At 45.4% G+C, this 13,209-nt stretch overlaps 1 pseudogene across 1 annotated transcript in view; it reads right to left on the reverse strand.

The window, feature by feature from the left end:
- GGTA1 (glycoprotein alpha-galactosyltransferase 1 (inactive)) overlaps positions 1-13,209 on the reverse strand; it is a 60,110-nt pseudogene that overhangs the window by 17,394 nt on the left and 29,507 nt on the right. The window contains 1 exon segment of the transcript NR_132146.1: positions 4,935-5,023. The product of NR_132146.1 is annotated as a glycoprotein alpha-galactosyltransferase 1 (inactive) (transcript).

The following is a 13,209-nucleotide window of genomic DNA, read 5'->3' on the forward strand; positions in this document are numbered from 1 at the left end:
CAGGAGGCTGGAAATTTTCACTTCAGGATCTCAAGGGGAAACAGTTTTCTGCAAAATCTCAAATTGTGCGTTTGTATGTGTGTATTGTAGAGACGGGGTTTTGTCATGTTGCCCAGGCTGGTCTCAAACTCCTGAGCTCAAGAGATCCACCCCCATTGGTCTCCCAAAGTGCTGAGATTACAGGTGTGAGTCACCACGCCTGGCCTCAAATTCTGTTTTGTTTTTGTTTGTCTGTTTGTTTTTTTTGTTTTTGTTTTTTTTTTTTGAGACGGAGTCTCGCTCTGCCACCCAGGCTGGAGTGCAGTGGCCGTATCTCAGCTCACTGCAAGCTCCGCCTCCCGGGTTCACGCCATTCTCCTGCCTCAGCCTCCCGAGTAGCTGGGACTACAGGCGCCTGCCACCTCGCCCGGCTAGTTTTTTTTTTTTTTTTTTTTTTGAGACGGAGTCTCACGCTGTTGCCCAGGCTAGAGTGCAGTGGCGCGATCTCGGCTCACTGCAAGCTCCGCCTCCTGGGTTCACGCCATTCTCCTGCCTCAGCCTCCTGAGTAGCTGGGACTACAGGCGCCCGCCACCGCGCCCGGCTAATTTTTTGTATTTTTAGTAGAGACGGGGTTTCACTGTGGTCTCGATCTCCTGACCTTGTGATCCGCCCACCTCGGCCTCCCAAAGTGCTGGGATTACAGGCTTGAGCCACCGCGCCCGGCCGCCCGGCTAGTTTTTTGTAGTTTTTAGTAGAGACGGGGTTTCACAGTGTCAGCCAGGATGGTCTCGATATCCTGACCTCGTGATCCGCCCTTCTCGGCCTCCCAAAGTGCTGGGATTACAGGCTTGAGCCACCGCGCCCGGCCTGTCTGTTTTTTAAGAAGACAGCTCTCCATTGCAGAGATGGGTCCTCTCCTGCCACCTACTCAGGTATCTGGTGATGACGAAGGCCCTAAAAGGATGGAAATGCCGTGGCCCAGACATCCTTCCCCCAGGATTTATCTTCCTCCAGAAAACAAAGCATCAACTACAGAGCCTAATGCCATGGCCAACTCAGAGCCTTCAATAGAACAGCCCCAAAAAGCATTTCTTTAACTAGTGAAGGCAGTGAGACTCTTAAAGCCCCTACAAGTGCTGCATCCTAGCACTCAGAACCCTACCTGGCACTCAGGCCATGGATTTATAGATTCAGGCTCACCAACTTTTCATATCTCTTCAACAGCCCTTCTCCTTACCCTCCTCGCCAGAATCCTTCAACAGCACAATGGTCACAGCAATATCCACATGCAGTGGCTTTTAAACACGTATTCATGCTTTAAGCCTCCACTCAAATGCCACCTTTTCAATGCCTTGCTTGATATGATCCTAGCACAGTGCCAGGTACGTAGTGGGTACTCAATAAATTATTATCTGTGAATGGATGCAAAACAACGGATCCTTCTCCAACAAAATTTTTGCCTCCTTAAGCTTTTTTATTTATTTATTTATTTATTTTTAGATGGAGTCTCGTTCTGTTGCCCAGGCTGGAGTGCAGTGGCACGATCTCAGCTCACTGCAACCTCTGCCTCCCGGGTTCAAGGGATTTTCCTGCCTCAGCCTCCTGAGTAGCTGGGGCTACAGGCATACACCACCATGCCTGGCTAATTTTTGTATTTTTAGTAGAGACGGGGTTTCTAAATGTTGGTCAGGCTGGTCTCGAACTCCTGACCTCAAGTGATGCGCCTGCCTTGGCCTTCCAAAGTACCGAGACTCCATCTCAAAAAAAAAAAAAAAAAAAAAAAGAATCGGCAGTAATGCATAGCAAGGGTCCTGGCACATGCAAGCACTCAATAACTAGGAGCTCCTATCATGATCACCACCATCATGATATTTCGTCATAATTTTGAAGGCTTCCTCTAATTCTCTAAAATTCGAAGATTATCCTCCAGCCTGAAATCAAATGCTATCCTAGATGATATTCTTTCAATATGCTTTACTGACAATTCTTCTATTTACTAATTGGTTGACATGTTTCAGTTAGTTATTTTCAATCCATTTTAGTTTAGTGCTGCCTACCTGTGTAAGGTTAGTGCCCTCAGCTCACCTCAAGCTATTGTGTGGCCAATTCGTAAAGTGGCAAAAAACAAAACAAAACAACAACAACAAAAAACTCCTCCCCTTGAAGTTTTTTGCAGATGTTCAAGTGGATTCTGCACATCAGAGGATGTTGTGCCAGAGTCCGGGTGCCAGACGATTGGCCTGAAGAGCAGCCAGAGCCTGCTGTGGCCACCGTGCAGAGAAAGTGTGCCCAGAACTGAAAGTAACCCTCTTTCTCAGAGGCCGGTGTATACACGCACGTTTGAGCCTTTGGCTCAGTAATGCACGTACAACTCTGGCTACAATTCCAAACACCAAAGTTATCTAATCAAGTGTTCAAACTCAGAGCTTGAAGGTTATCCAAGCAGACATTCTGACTCCAGCCAGGAACCCCAAAGGGCACTTGTTCTTCTGTTGGACTCTCCCAGCTGCTAGAGCTCTTCTGTTTACCAAAATCCCCTTTTTTGTTCTGCCCTCTGGAACAGATCATGATGATGATGACTGTTATGAAGTGAATGCTGTATCTCTTCAAAATTCATATGTGGAGGCCCTGCCCTTAGTGTGATGATATTTGGAGGTGGGGCTTCTGGGATGTAATTAGATGAGGTTATGAGAGTAGGACTCCAATGAAGGAATTAGTGTCCTTACGAGAAGAGGAGGAGGCAGTAGCTTACTTGCTCTCCATCATGTGTGGATACAGGGAGGAGGTGACCATCTGCTAGCCAGGAAGAGCCCTCACTGGGGATCTTGGACTCCCCAGCCTCTAGAACTGAGAGAATTAAATTCCTGTTGCTTAAACCACCTTGTGGTACTTTGTTATAGTGGCCTGAATGAAATGATGATGAGGAAGAGGAGGAGGAGGATGACAGCTAGCATTTACTGAGTGTTTATTAAGCCCTAGGCGTTGCTTCCCAGTGCTTTACACACAACAACTTATTTAATTCTGCCAACAACGCTATGAGGCCGGGACTATTATAATCCCTTCCCCAACTTTTTTTTTTGAGACAGCGCCTCACTCTGTCACCCAGGCTGGAGTGTAGTGGCAGGACCACAGCTCACTGCAGCCTCAACCTCCCAGGTTCAAGTGATCCTCCCACCTCAGCCTCTTGAGTAGCTGAGACTACAGGTGCGCACCACCATGCCTGGCTAATTTTTTAATTTTATTTTTGTAGAGACAGGGTCTTCCTATTTTGCCAGGGCTGGTCTTGAACTCCTGGCTTCAAGCAATCTGTCCTCCTTGGCCTCCCAAAGTGTTGGGGATTACAGGTGTGAGCCATCATGCCCAGCCTGTTATCTCCAATTTTTAAAGATAGGGAAACTAAACAAGAACAGAGTGGCTGAGTAACTTGCCCAAGGGGCATTCTAGTTCTAGAGTCTGAGTGGGAAATGTCCTCAGCCCTCAGTTGCCTAAGAGAGTTCCAGGGTCCCCACACCAAACTCTGAGTCATCTCTCCTTTGAACTAAATCCCCTCAGTTTTTTCAATTCAAAAGACCTAGTTTCCAGACCCTTTTAACTTTGGTCATATGCTAGTTTGTCATGTTTTTCTTAAAATGAGTTGTGCAGAACGAAACAAAGCAACATTCCAGAAGTGGTTACATCCGTGCGGCACCACAGGGACTAATGGCTCCAGCATTAGGAGATTTCTTCTGCTACTCATGCACCTAAAGGCACAGTTCCATTTTTAGTAACCAAGACAGTCCTCCTAGCTCATCAAATCTTAGAATTTAAGAATCAAAAGAGGCTGGGCATGGTGGCTCACACCTGTAATCTCAGCACTTTGGGAGGCTGAGGCGGGTGGATCATTTGAGGTCAGGAGTTCAAGACCAGCCTGGCCAACATGGTGAAACCCTGTCTCCACTAAAAATACAAAAATTAGCTGGGTGTGGTGGTACACGCCTGTAATCACAGCTACTTGGGAGGCGGAAGGCAGAGGTTGCAGTGAGCCGAGATCGCGCCACTGTATTCCAGCCTAGGAGACAGAGAGAGACTCTGTCTAAAAAAAAAAAAAAAGAAAAGAATCAAAAGAGATATTCAAATGTTAATCCAGGCTACCATCTTGAACTTAGGGGCCACTGAAACACTCTGCTATGAAAATATTCATGGTACCAAAATAGCTCTGTACAACTCAATTGTACAGTAGACTTTTTGAACCTTAAGGCTGAGCTTTTCCAGTCTTTTGAGTCAAAGGCGTCAGGCATTTCTGTGGCTGCTTATGAAGACGTCTGTCAGAAGCCTCTCCAGCTGGAATCTCCAAGGCATTGTAGTTTCAGAAGGCACAGAGGCAGCTCATATATTTGGGGTGAATCCAAAGACGAATTTGAAAACTTAGAAATGCTTAATTCCTTTTGATTTTCAAAGTTAAACACACACACACACAGGCACACACACTCAGAGATTTTAGCCAGGCACAAACGAATCACCAGCAACTCAGCACGTATTTTGCAGCAGAAGTCAACAACTTAAATTGCCCCTTTAAACTCTGCAAATATTTTAGGATTTCAAAATTCAGGGTGGATTTCTCAAGGAATTCCTGTCTGAAATTTCTTAAGGTGATTTCCATATTTGATTATACGAGTTATTTAAAATTACATTGGGCTTAATTTGATCTCTTTCTCTGGATCTAGCCTACTATTACAAAAATTATGGTATTAGGAACAAGGCAGGAAGGAAGATAAGTAGTTAGCCAGAAGTCCCTTGGGAGAGCTAATGATTTTAAAGACAGTCCAGGGCTTAGGGATTCAGGAAGGGTGGAATCCCTTATTTATGGTTTTAGTTAATCCTAATTTCAATTCTACCTGGTGGCTTGGATGATAATAGCAGGATAGAATGAAAGCAGTATTTTCATCCACATCACTTCATCATGTTTCATAATTACCTATTGATATATTCCCAAAACACAATGATCACAGTTGAGACAACCAGCATGGACAGAATTACTTTTCCTTTGACATTCATTATTTTCTCCTAGGAAAAAAGAAGAGGGAGAAAAAAAAGAGAACAGATTAAATCAATGAACTTCAGAGTGAGATGTGGTTTTTAAAAAATGCTTTTACCTAATTCTTTTTTTAAATTATTATTATACTTTAAGTTCTGGAATACATGTGCAGAATGTGCAGGTTTGTTACATGGGTATGCATGTGCCATGGTGGTTTGCTGCACCCATCAACCCCATCATCTACATTAGGTGTTTCTCCTAATGCTATCCCTCCCTTAGCCCCCCATCCCCTGACAGGCCCCATTGTGTGATGTTCCCCTCCCTGTGTCTATGTGTTCTCATTGTTCAACTCCCACTTATGAGTGAGAACATGTGGTACTTGGTGTTCTGTTCCTGTGTTAGTTTGCTGAGAATGATGGTTTCCAGCTTCATCCATCGTTCATCCCAGCAAAAGGACATGAACTCATCCTTTTTTATGGCTGCATAGTATTCTATGGCGTATATATGCCACATTTTCTTTATCCAGTCTATCATTGATGGGCATGTGGTTTGGTTCCAAGTCTTTGCTATTGTGAATAGTACTGTAATAAACATACATGTGCATGTATCTTTATAGTAGAATGATTTATAATCCTTTGGGTATATACCCAGTAATAGGATTGCTGAGTTAACTGGTATTTCTGGTTCTAGATCCTTGAGGAATCGCCACACTGTCTTCCACAATGGTTGAACTAATTTATACGCCCACCTAATTCTTTCCAAAAGAATACATTTAGGATAGTCTAACTAGAGCCGAGGAGTCTGTTCTACCTTAAATTGCATAGACCTGCAGTGGCAGATCAGGTCAGTTTGGTTAATAGAGGAAGCTGTCTACATTGGCAAGGGTGCTAAGGCCATACTGGGGGTCAGAGAGGAGGTATCCCTATCTGCCATGGATGTAGGAGACAATGGAAGTAGCTGTACATGGTTCCCAGGGACTCCGGTTGCCTTCCAAGTCTGATCACCCCACCTTTCATCTCGTGACTGTGAGGAGCCACCCCAACCCCAAGCTCCATGCTCTTGATATACTGATAACACATTCCCCTGCTCAGAGGGGAAAATGACCCTGGGTTTACAAGCTAGGCCTCATTCACTTCCCAGCTACCCCTAGTGTAGCCCCATCACACTCACAGGCAAGCAAAAAATTGGTGCACAGCAGGTGCATAGATATTTCCTGATCACTGTGTGAAATTGTCTAAAAAAGCAGGAGTGCTGTGTAAAGAATAACAGGCCAGGAAGTACTTTAATGTGGGTGATCAGGGAAGGTTCACTGTGTAGGTAAAAGTTAAGTTGAGTCCCAAGGGATAAAGAGGGTTGGAAAAGGATGAAAAGCACCAAAAGAAGGAATGAGACTATTTTGGGAGCAACATCTGTAACAGGCTGACAGGAGAAAAAACTTCTTGTATTTAAACAGACAGCATTAAAGAAGAAAAATACTCGCACCTCAGCATGGCTGGATCCAAGGAGGGGTGCTAGTTGGCAACAGGATGGTGGACAGGGCAAATACACCATGAAAGGCATGGGAGGGAGGGAAGGGAGTCACAAGCACCTCAGAAGCCAGAGAATAACCAGATTTAACTTCATGCAGAGATGCCTGCCTGTGTGCTGGGGTGTGGAGGGTGGATCAGAGCTGACAGCAGCATGGAGAGTGAGGTGGCAGACTACTCTGATGGCCAAAACGAAGGGGTGGCTGTATTGCATACATGTTTTTTTCTTGGCTATATGTTATGATGCTTTCACATCTTCGAAAACCTCTCTGGCTGGCGGGATAATGTCCTCTTCTACAACTAGCCAGTTCTTAGAGATAGCCAGGGCTCAGCTAGAAGCATGCCTTTGATATACAAACGAACCAATGCTGAGCTGTAGATCTTCACCCGCCCTGCACACCCCAGGAGGCAATATGACTTGGCCTTAATCAGCCCATCAGGGGCAGGTACCAGACAACTAGGGGCCATCCCTAGAGCTTAAAGCCCTCTGAAATTACTCAAACTAGTCCATCCTAAACTGTTCACCCTGCCCTGTCTTTCCCATGGAAACCCCAATAAGGGCTCTGGCCTCAGTCTTCCCCTTGCTCCCTGTCTTCTGTCTCTTGACCACCCTCGTGTCTTTCCCATGTGGTCCCATGTGGTGTGCTGTGCCTCCTGTCTTTAGGACCTGTGAGCATAATAAACATTGTTTTTTCCTGAGCTTTTCCTGTGTCTCCTCTGGTGATCACACTGGACTGACCATCACATAAAAGAATACAGAACAGTGGCCTGTGTTAAAAAGGAGGTGGAGAGATGGAAAGTGGTAGATTATTCAAAATATACCTCAGCAAGAGAATTGGTAGGATTTGGCTGGTCATGTAGGTGACCAAGGGAGAGGAAAGGAGCAAGGTTTCTGTCTCAGCAGTCCGCTGGATAATTGTAGCATTTTCTGAGATGGGTTGGATGGAAGAGGAATCGGTTTGAGGGATAAGAATAATGAGTTCCCACTTGGACATGTTAATTTTGAGGTGTCTACACACTCCTAAATGGAGATGACAAGAGGCAAATGGACATTCGGGTCTGAAGTTCAACAGAGATGTGGGCTAGACATGCAACTGGAAGAGTTTTTCACATATGGAAGGTAGTTAATGTGAAAGAAATGAATGAGGCTATAACTGTCTTTGCAAAATTATAACTAAAATAAATTATGACAGTAAAAGACATCAGACCTAACCAATTCCATCTTGCCCCTAACCTCTAACCTGTCATCCATTCCTGGGCGTAGGCTTAACTAGCCTTGGGAAGGAATTTAGTTTATAGTTTAAATAATAGCCCTTCCCAAAAGCTAAACTCTTCTTGTAAAATGAATGAAAGGCCACCAGCCACTAAGTTAGAATGAGAGGGGCTGGAATTCTAAATATTACCAGCTATTATTCCAGAGGTCATAAGATTTTCGGGGAGACTGATTTGAGTAATAATAAAACTTCGGGCTCCCGCACAGCTGGCTCTGTGTGAATTACTCTTTCTCTTTTGAAATTCCCTTGTCTTGATAAATCAGCTCCATCTAGGCAGCGGGCAAGGTGAACCCCTGGAGCGGTTACAAGATTACCTTGTGAGAGAATGTAGAGAGAGGAAAAGGAAAGAAGCTGGCCCTGGGCTGAAGCCTGAAAATGTCAACATTTTGAAGTAGGATTGAGAAGGAGAAGCCCAGGAGGGAGGAAGAAAACCAAGACTGTGGACCTCTGGAAGCTAAGAGGCCAGCCACACACCAAATGTCATTGCTTCGTGAAGCCACCTCCCACCCCTGCCCAATCAGCGGCTGAGTCCTCATTCTCTTCTTGGGCTCCCCCTGTCTCTGTTCACATTACTGTACTTGCTGTTTTTGGAGGTGGCTCTGCCGCTGGTATCAGTTAGTCTGTGAGCTTCCTGAGGGCAGGAGGTGTGTTTTATTCAACCTTGAATCCCCAGTGCCTCACATAGAGCACATGAGTCACTCCATTAATGTTTGCTGAGTGAATGAAATCAAGTAAGAATGATATTTAGATTTGTCCCCTCTGGACACAGGTCATTTTCCAACTCTTTTCAAAGAGATTTCTTAGATGATTCCAGACTCAGATCTCATATCTTACAAACCCTTTATTATCAAATCCAGTTAAAGAAGAGAAAGAATGGGATCTTCAGAAAGTGAGCTCTGTTTGGAAACAAAAAAGCCGGGCTGAATTCAATGTTATAACCCAACTTCCAGCTTTCCATACAACTATGATGGGCAGGGTTCCAGAGACCGGAGATGGTGAGTTTGCTGGATAAAGCTCAGTCTCAGGCCTCTTCCCCCTAAGTACCATGTGAGCCAGCACGTACAGCCCCGGGCCCATGGCAAAGTCAGAAAAGGCAGATGGCTGCAGGAAACTCATCCCCACTGCTGAAAAAAAGCCACTAGAGTCTGCATCCGAAGCACTAGCACTGAGTGCTGGAAAAATCTTGGTTTGGGGTGCAAAAACCTAAGGCTGTGGCCACCTCTCTGTGCCGATGTCCTCACTTCCAGAGAAGTGTGGATGGTAGTAGCCACAGGCTTTGGAGTGATGTGGGGATGTGAGTCTCAACTTTGACAAATGAAGCTGGGTAACCCTGAGCAGTGGCCCTCATCCACAACTCCAGAAAGCTCTGAAAACCAAACACCTTTTTTGTAATTCAGTTGGCATCAAGGCCATAACTGACATGAGGCCATTTATAATCTTTATCCCACTGGGTGAGACTGTTTAAACATTTCTTTGCATAAATACTGATGTATTTTATTATGTGGTGCTGCTGCACTAGGAATGTTATATATGATACATAATCCATGTCCAAAAAATTCTGAAATCCAACACATTTGGCCCCTGGGTTTCAGATAAGAGATTGTGGACCTCTACTGGATCACATTAAATTAATAGTGATGATTACAAGAGATAATGTTGTCCATAAAATACTTAGCACTGTGCCTGGCACAGTATAAATGCACACACACACACACACACACACACAAAGCACACTAGTTCTTATTACTGATATCCATAAAACAGGCTGTTGGGAGGATCCAATGAGATAGCAATGTGCCTGGTACTTAGCAAATGCTCAAAACAGATTTGAAGGAAAGAAAGGAGGAATTTGGAATAAGAACCTGTTATACAATGAAGTGCAAATAAATGCAAATGAGGAACTCTAAAGATTTACCCATCTGTTCTGTGTCTCAGCCTGATTAAGGATGCCTCAGAAGTGGGACGTGACTTTGATTCTCTTTGTTTGATCAAGCCCCAGGCACTGCTACAACCCCCCGAGTGTGCTGAGGAGGCAACAGAGGCTGGCTGTGTGTGTCCCTAGTCTTGCGGACCCCACCTGCTGAGGATCAAATGCAAGTTGTAAGGAATGTTAGGCAGAGAAAGGCGAAAACTCTCACGGTTGGAAACACTGGCGCTTACATCAGGGATAGCCCAAATCAGACATACCTCCAAATCCCATCTCCAAATACACAAGTGTTTATGATTTTTTTTAATTCCAAAAATTAGCATCAGAAGCAACTCTCGAAGCCCACTTCTTTCTGGAGCTCATATATGGCTTGAATCTGCCTCCTTTTTTTGCTGTGGTCAATCGTCACTCTTGTTGAAGACTTACAATTGGATGGCCGGGTGCAGTGGCTCATGCCTGAAATCTCAGCACTTTGGGAGGCTGAGGTGGGCGAATCACTTGAGGTTAGGAGTTCGAGACCAGCCTGGCCAACATGGCAAAACCCCTTCTGTACTAAAAATACAAAAATTAGCTGGGTGTTGTGGCACGTGCCTGTAATCCCAGCTGCTTGGGAGGCGGAGGCAGGAGAATCACTTGAACCTGGGAGGCAGAGGCTGCAGTGAGCCGAGATCGCACCACTGTACTCCAGCCTAGGTGACAGAGCAAGACTCCATCTCAAAAAAAAAAAAAAAAAAAAAAAAAAAAAAGACTTACAAATGGAAGCTGTCCGAATGAGCCCATTTTGCATCCTTTAGCAAAGCATTACAAATAGGCAGTGACATGCTTCCGGAATCTGGAATCCAAACCTCCAGGGAGGAAGGGTTGGCAGGGTGGCCAATGGGTCTTTTAAAACATTTTTTTTTCCTCTCTGGCCAAAATATGAGGCATTTGGCAGCCAACGTGGTCTAAAATTTCTTCCCTTGTGTGTTTGTCTCTCTGAATTTTCAACTGTGTAATTCTGAAGATTGGTGGTTCACTGTCCTATCCACCAGTAAGAAACATGGGTTTGGGCCAGGCACAGTAGCTCATGCTTGTAATCCCAGCATTTTGGGAGGCCAAGATGGGCGGATTGCTTGAGCCCAGGAGTTCGACACCAGCCTGGTCAACGTGGGGAAACTCCCTCTCTACAAAAAATACAAAAAGTAACTGGGTGTGAAGGTGCATACCTGTAGTCCAGCTACTGGGGAAGCTGAGGTAGGAAGATCACCAGAGCCTGGGAAGGTCCAGGCTACAGTGAGCCGTGATCAAGCCACTGCACTCCAGCCTGGGCGACAGAGTGAGATCCTGCAAGAAAGAAAGAGAGAAAGAGAGAAGGGGAGAGAGAGAGAGAGAAGAGAGGAGAAGAGAGGAGAGGAGAGAAGAGGAGAGGAGAAGAGAGGAGAGGAGAGGAGTGAAAAAGAAAAGTTTTAAAATTCTCCTTTCAAGGAGTGGAGCACAGAATTAGGACCTGTCAAGTATTAACACCCTGTCTTAAGTGGGAGAGTGGAACCCTGATGTCCCCTGCGTCTCACCCCTCAGAGAACTGGGTGAACTTGGCCAGCCCCAGTTGCACAGCCTGCAATGGTCCAGAGCCCTCCTGCCATCTCTCAGACCCTCTGCATTAATACTCTTGTACTTTCTCTTTGAATCCATTCTATGACCCCAGACCATTTGTAGAACTCAGTTAAGCAGAACTCAGTGCCTGCACAGCTTCCCAAATGCAACCACTCTCACCCCCATTCCTGGAACATGTGCAGATTATGCTAAAAATGTAGAGGCATTTTGCAAGGCAGGGTCACGTTGTTCAGCCTGTCATTTCTCCACCTTCCTCACTCTACCCTTACCCTCCTCCTTTTCTGCTTCTCTTTCCCTGGAGTGTCAGACAGACTTTTCCATATGGCCCATAAATGAATTCTTCCCTACCACCCACCTGCAATCCTTCTCACACAGAACAACACACACACCCTCCGAGAATCTCACAGTTCCACCCCAACTGGGTGAAGCCAAGGTATTCCTTCCAAACAGAATTCCACTCTGAAAGGAATTATAGCAGATCCTATCTTCTCCATCTCACGTCAGAGGAAAAGGTGAACCTCTCAGCTGAATGCCATGCACTCAGAGGCCATGGAAAAGCCATTATCACGGAGAGCAGGAATCCTGCAGGGTGAAAGTGGTGGCAGGACAAACTAAGCCTTCTCCGCAGGCTCCACCTCTCTGCAGGCTGAAGAATTCTCCTCCCAGCCTGAGATTCCTACATCAGGCCCCTAGAGCCCACCCCTCCTCCTCTTGAGCCCTAATCACTTTCAGGCTATTGTGATGGGTCCAGACTGGCACGGGCCCTGGCTCCCACAAGTGTCAGAGCCCTTTGAACCACAGCAACTCCATCTTGAATGGGAGCTGGGTAAAATAAGGCTGAAACCCACTGAGCTGCATTCCCAGATGGTTAAGGCATTGTAAGTCACAGGATGAGACAGGAAATCAGCACCAGATGCATGTCATAGAGACCTTGCTGGTAAAATAGGCTGCAGTAAAGAAGCCAGCTAAAACCCACCAAAACCAAGATGGCGATGAGAGTGACCTCGGTCATCCTCACTGCTACACTCCCATCAGCATCATGACAGTTTACAAATACCTTCCTGACATGGCAATGTCAGGAAGTTACCCTATATGTCTAAAAAGGGGAGGCAAGAATAATCCATCCCTTATTTAGCATATAATCAAGAAATAGCCACAAAAATGGGTAACCAGCAACCCTTAGGGCTGCTCTGCCTATGGAGTAGCCATTCTTTTATTCCTCTACTTCCCTAATAAACTTGCTTTCACTTTACAGATTCGCCCTCAATTCTTTCTTGAGTGAGATCCAAGAACCCTCTCTTGGGGTCTGGATCCAGAACCCCTTCCTGTAACACAAGTGTTTGGGGTAAAGAAATGAGTAAGGAGAGTTCTGAGGCACTTCAGTTCTGCTCTGCCATGGACTCATCAACAAACATGGAACTAGGCTACTGTGCACCAGACGGTTTTTGGAACTAGAGATGCTTTAGTGAACAAGATTATCATAGAGCTTCTGTTCCAATGGGAGACAAGAGACTCAACAGGATATATAATGTCAGGTAGTGACAGTGTTGCAAAGAGAAGGAAAACAGACAAGGGGATGGGGAAGAGTGCAGTAATTAACTGGGTGTTGATGACCTTGGACAAGACTCTAGTCTTTAGTCCTCCATATCCTTGATTATAAAGGAGAATGTTTCAGCTCCAGCATTCCAGGTGAAAATTAGGCTAAGTGCAAAGACTTTTAAATCAGCAAAATCCTAGATGTACATGTTGGGCAAGTTCCTTTAATGCTCTGGGCCTCTATTTACATATACAAGATGGAGATTCTAACACCCTCCTCAATCGGTTCTTGAAAGCATACTGTGCCCATGATCTGTTAATGCTCCACACACAGTACCTATAATAACGATGATGCTTTT

The sequence above is a fragment of the Macaca nemestrina genome, chromosome 14 (assembly GCF_043159975.1).
Source record: "Macaca nemestrina isolate mMacNem1 chromosome 14, mMacNem.hap1, whole genome shotgun sequence".
In the NCBI taxonomy this organism is placed as follows: Eukaryota; Metazoa; Chordata; class Mammalia; order Primates; family Cercopithecidae; genus Macaca; species Macaca nemestrina.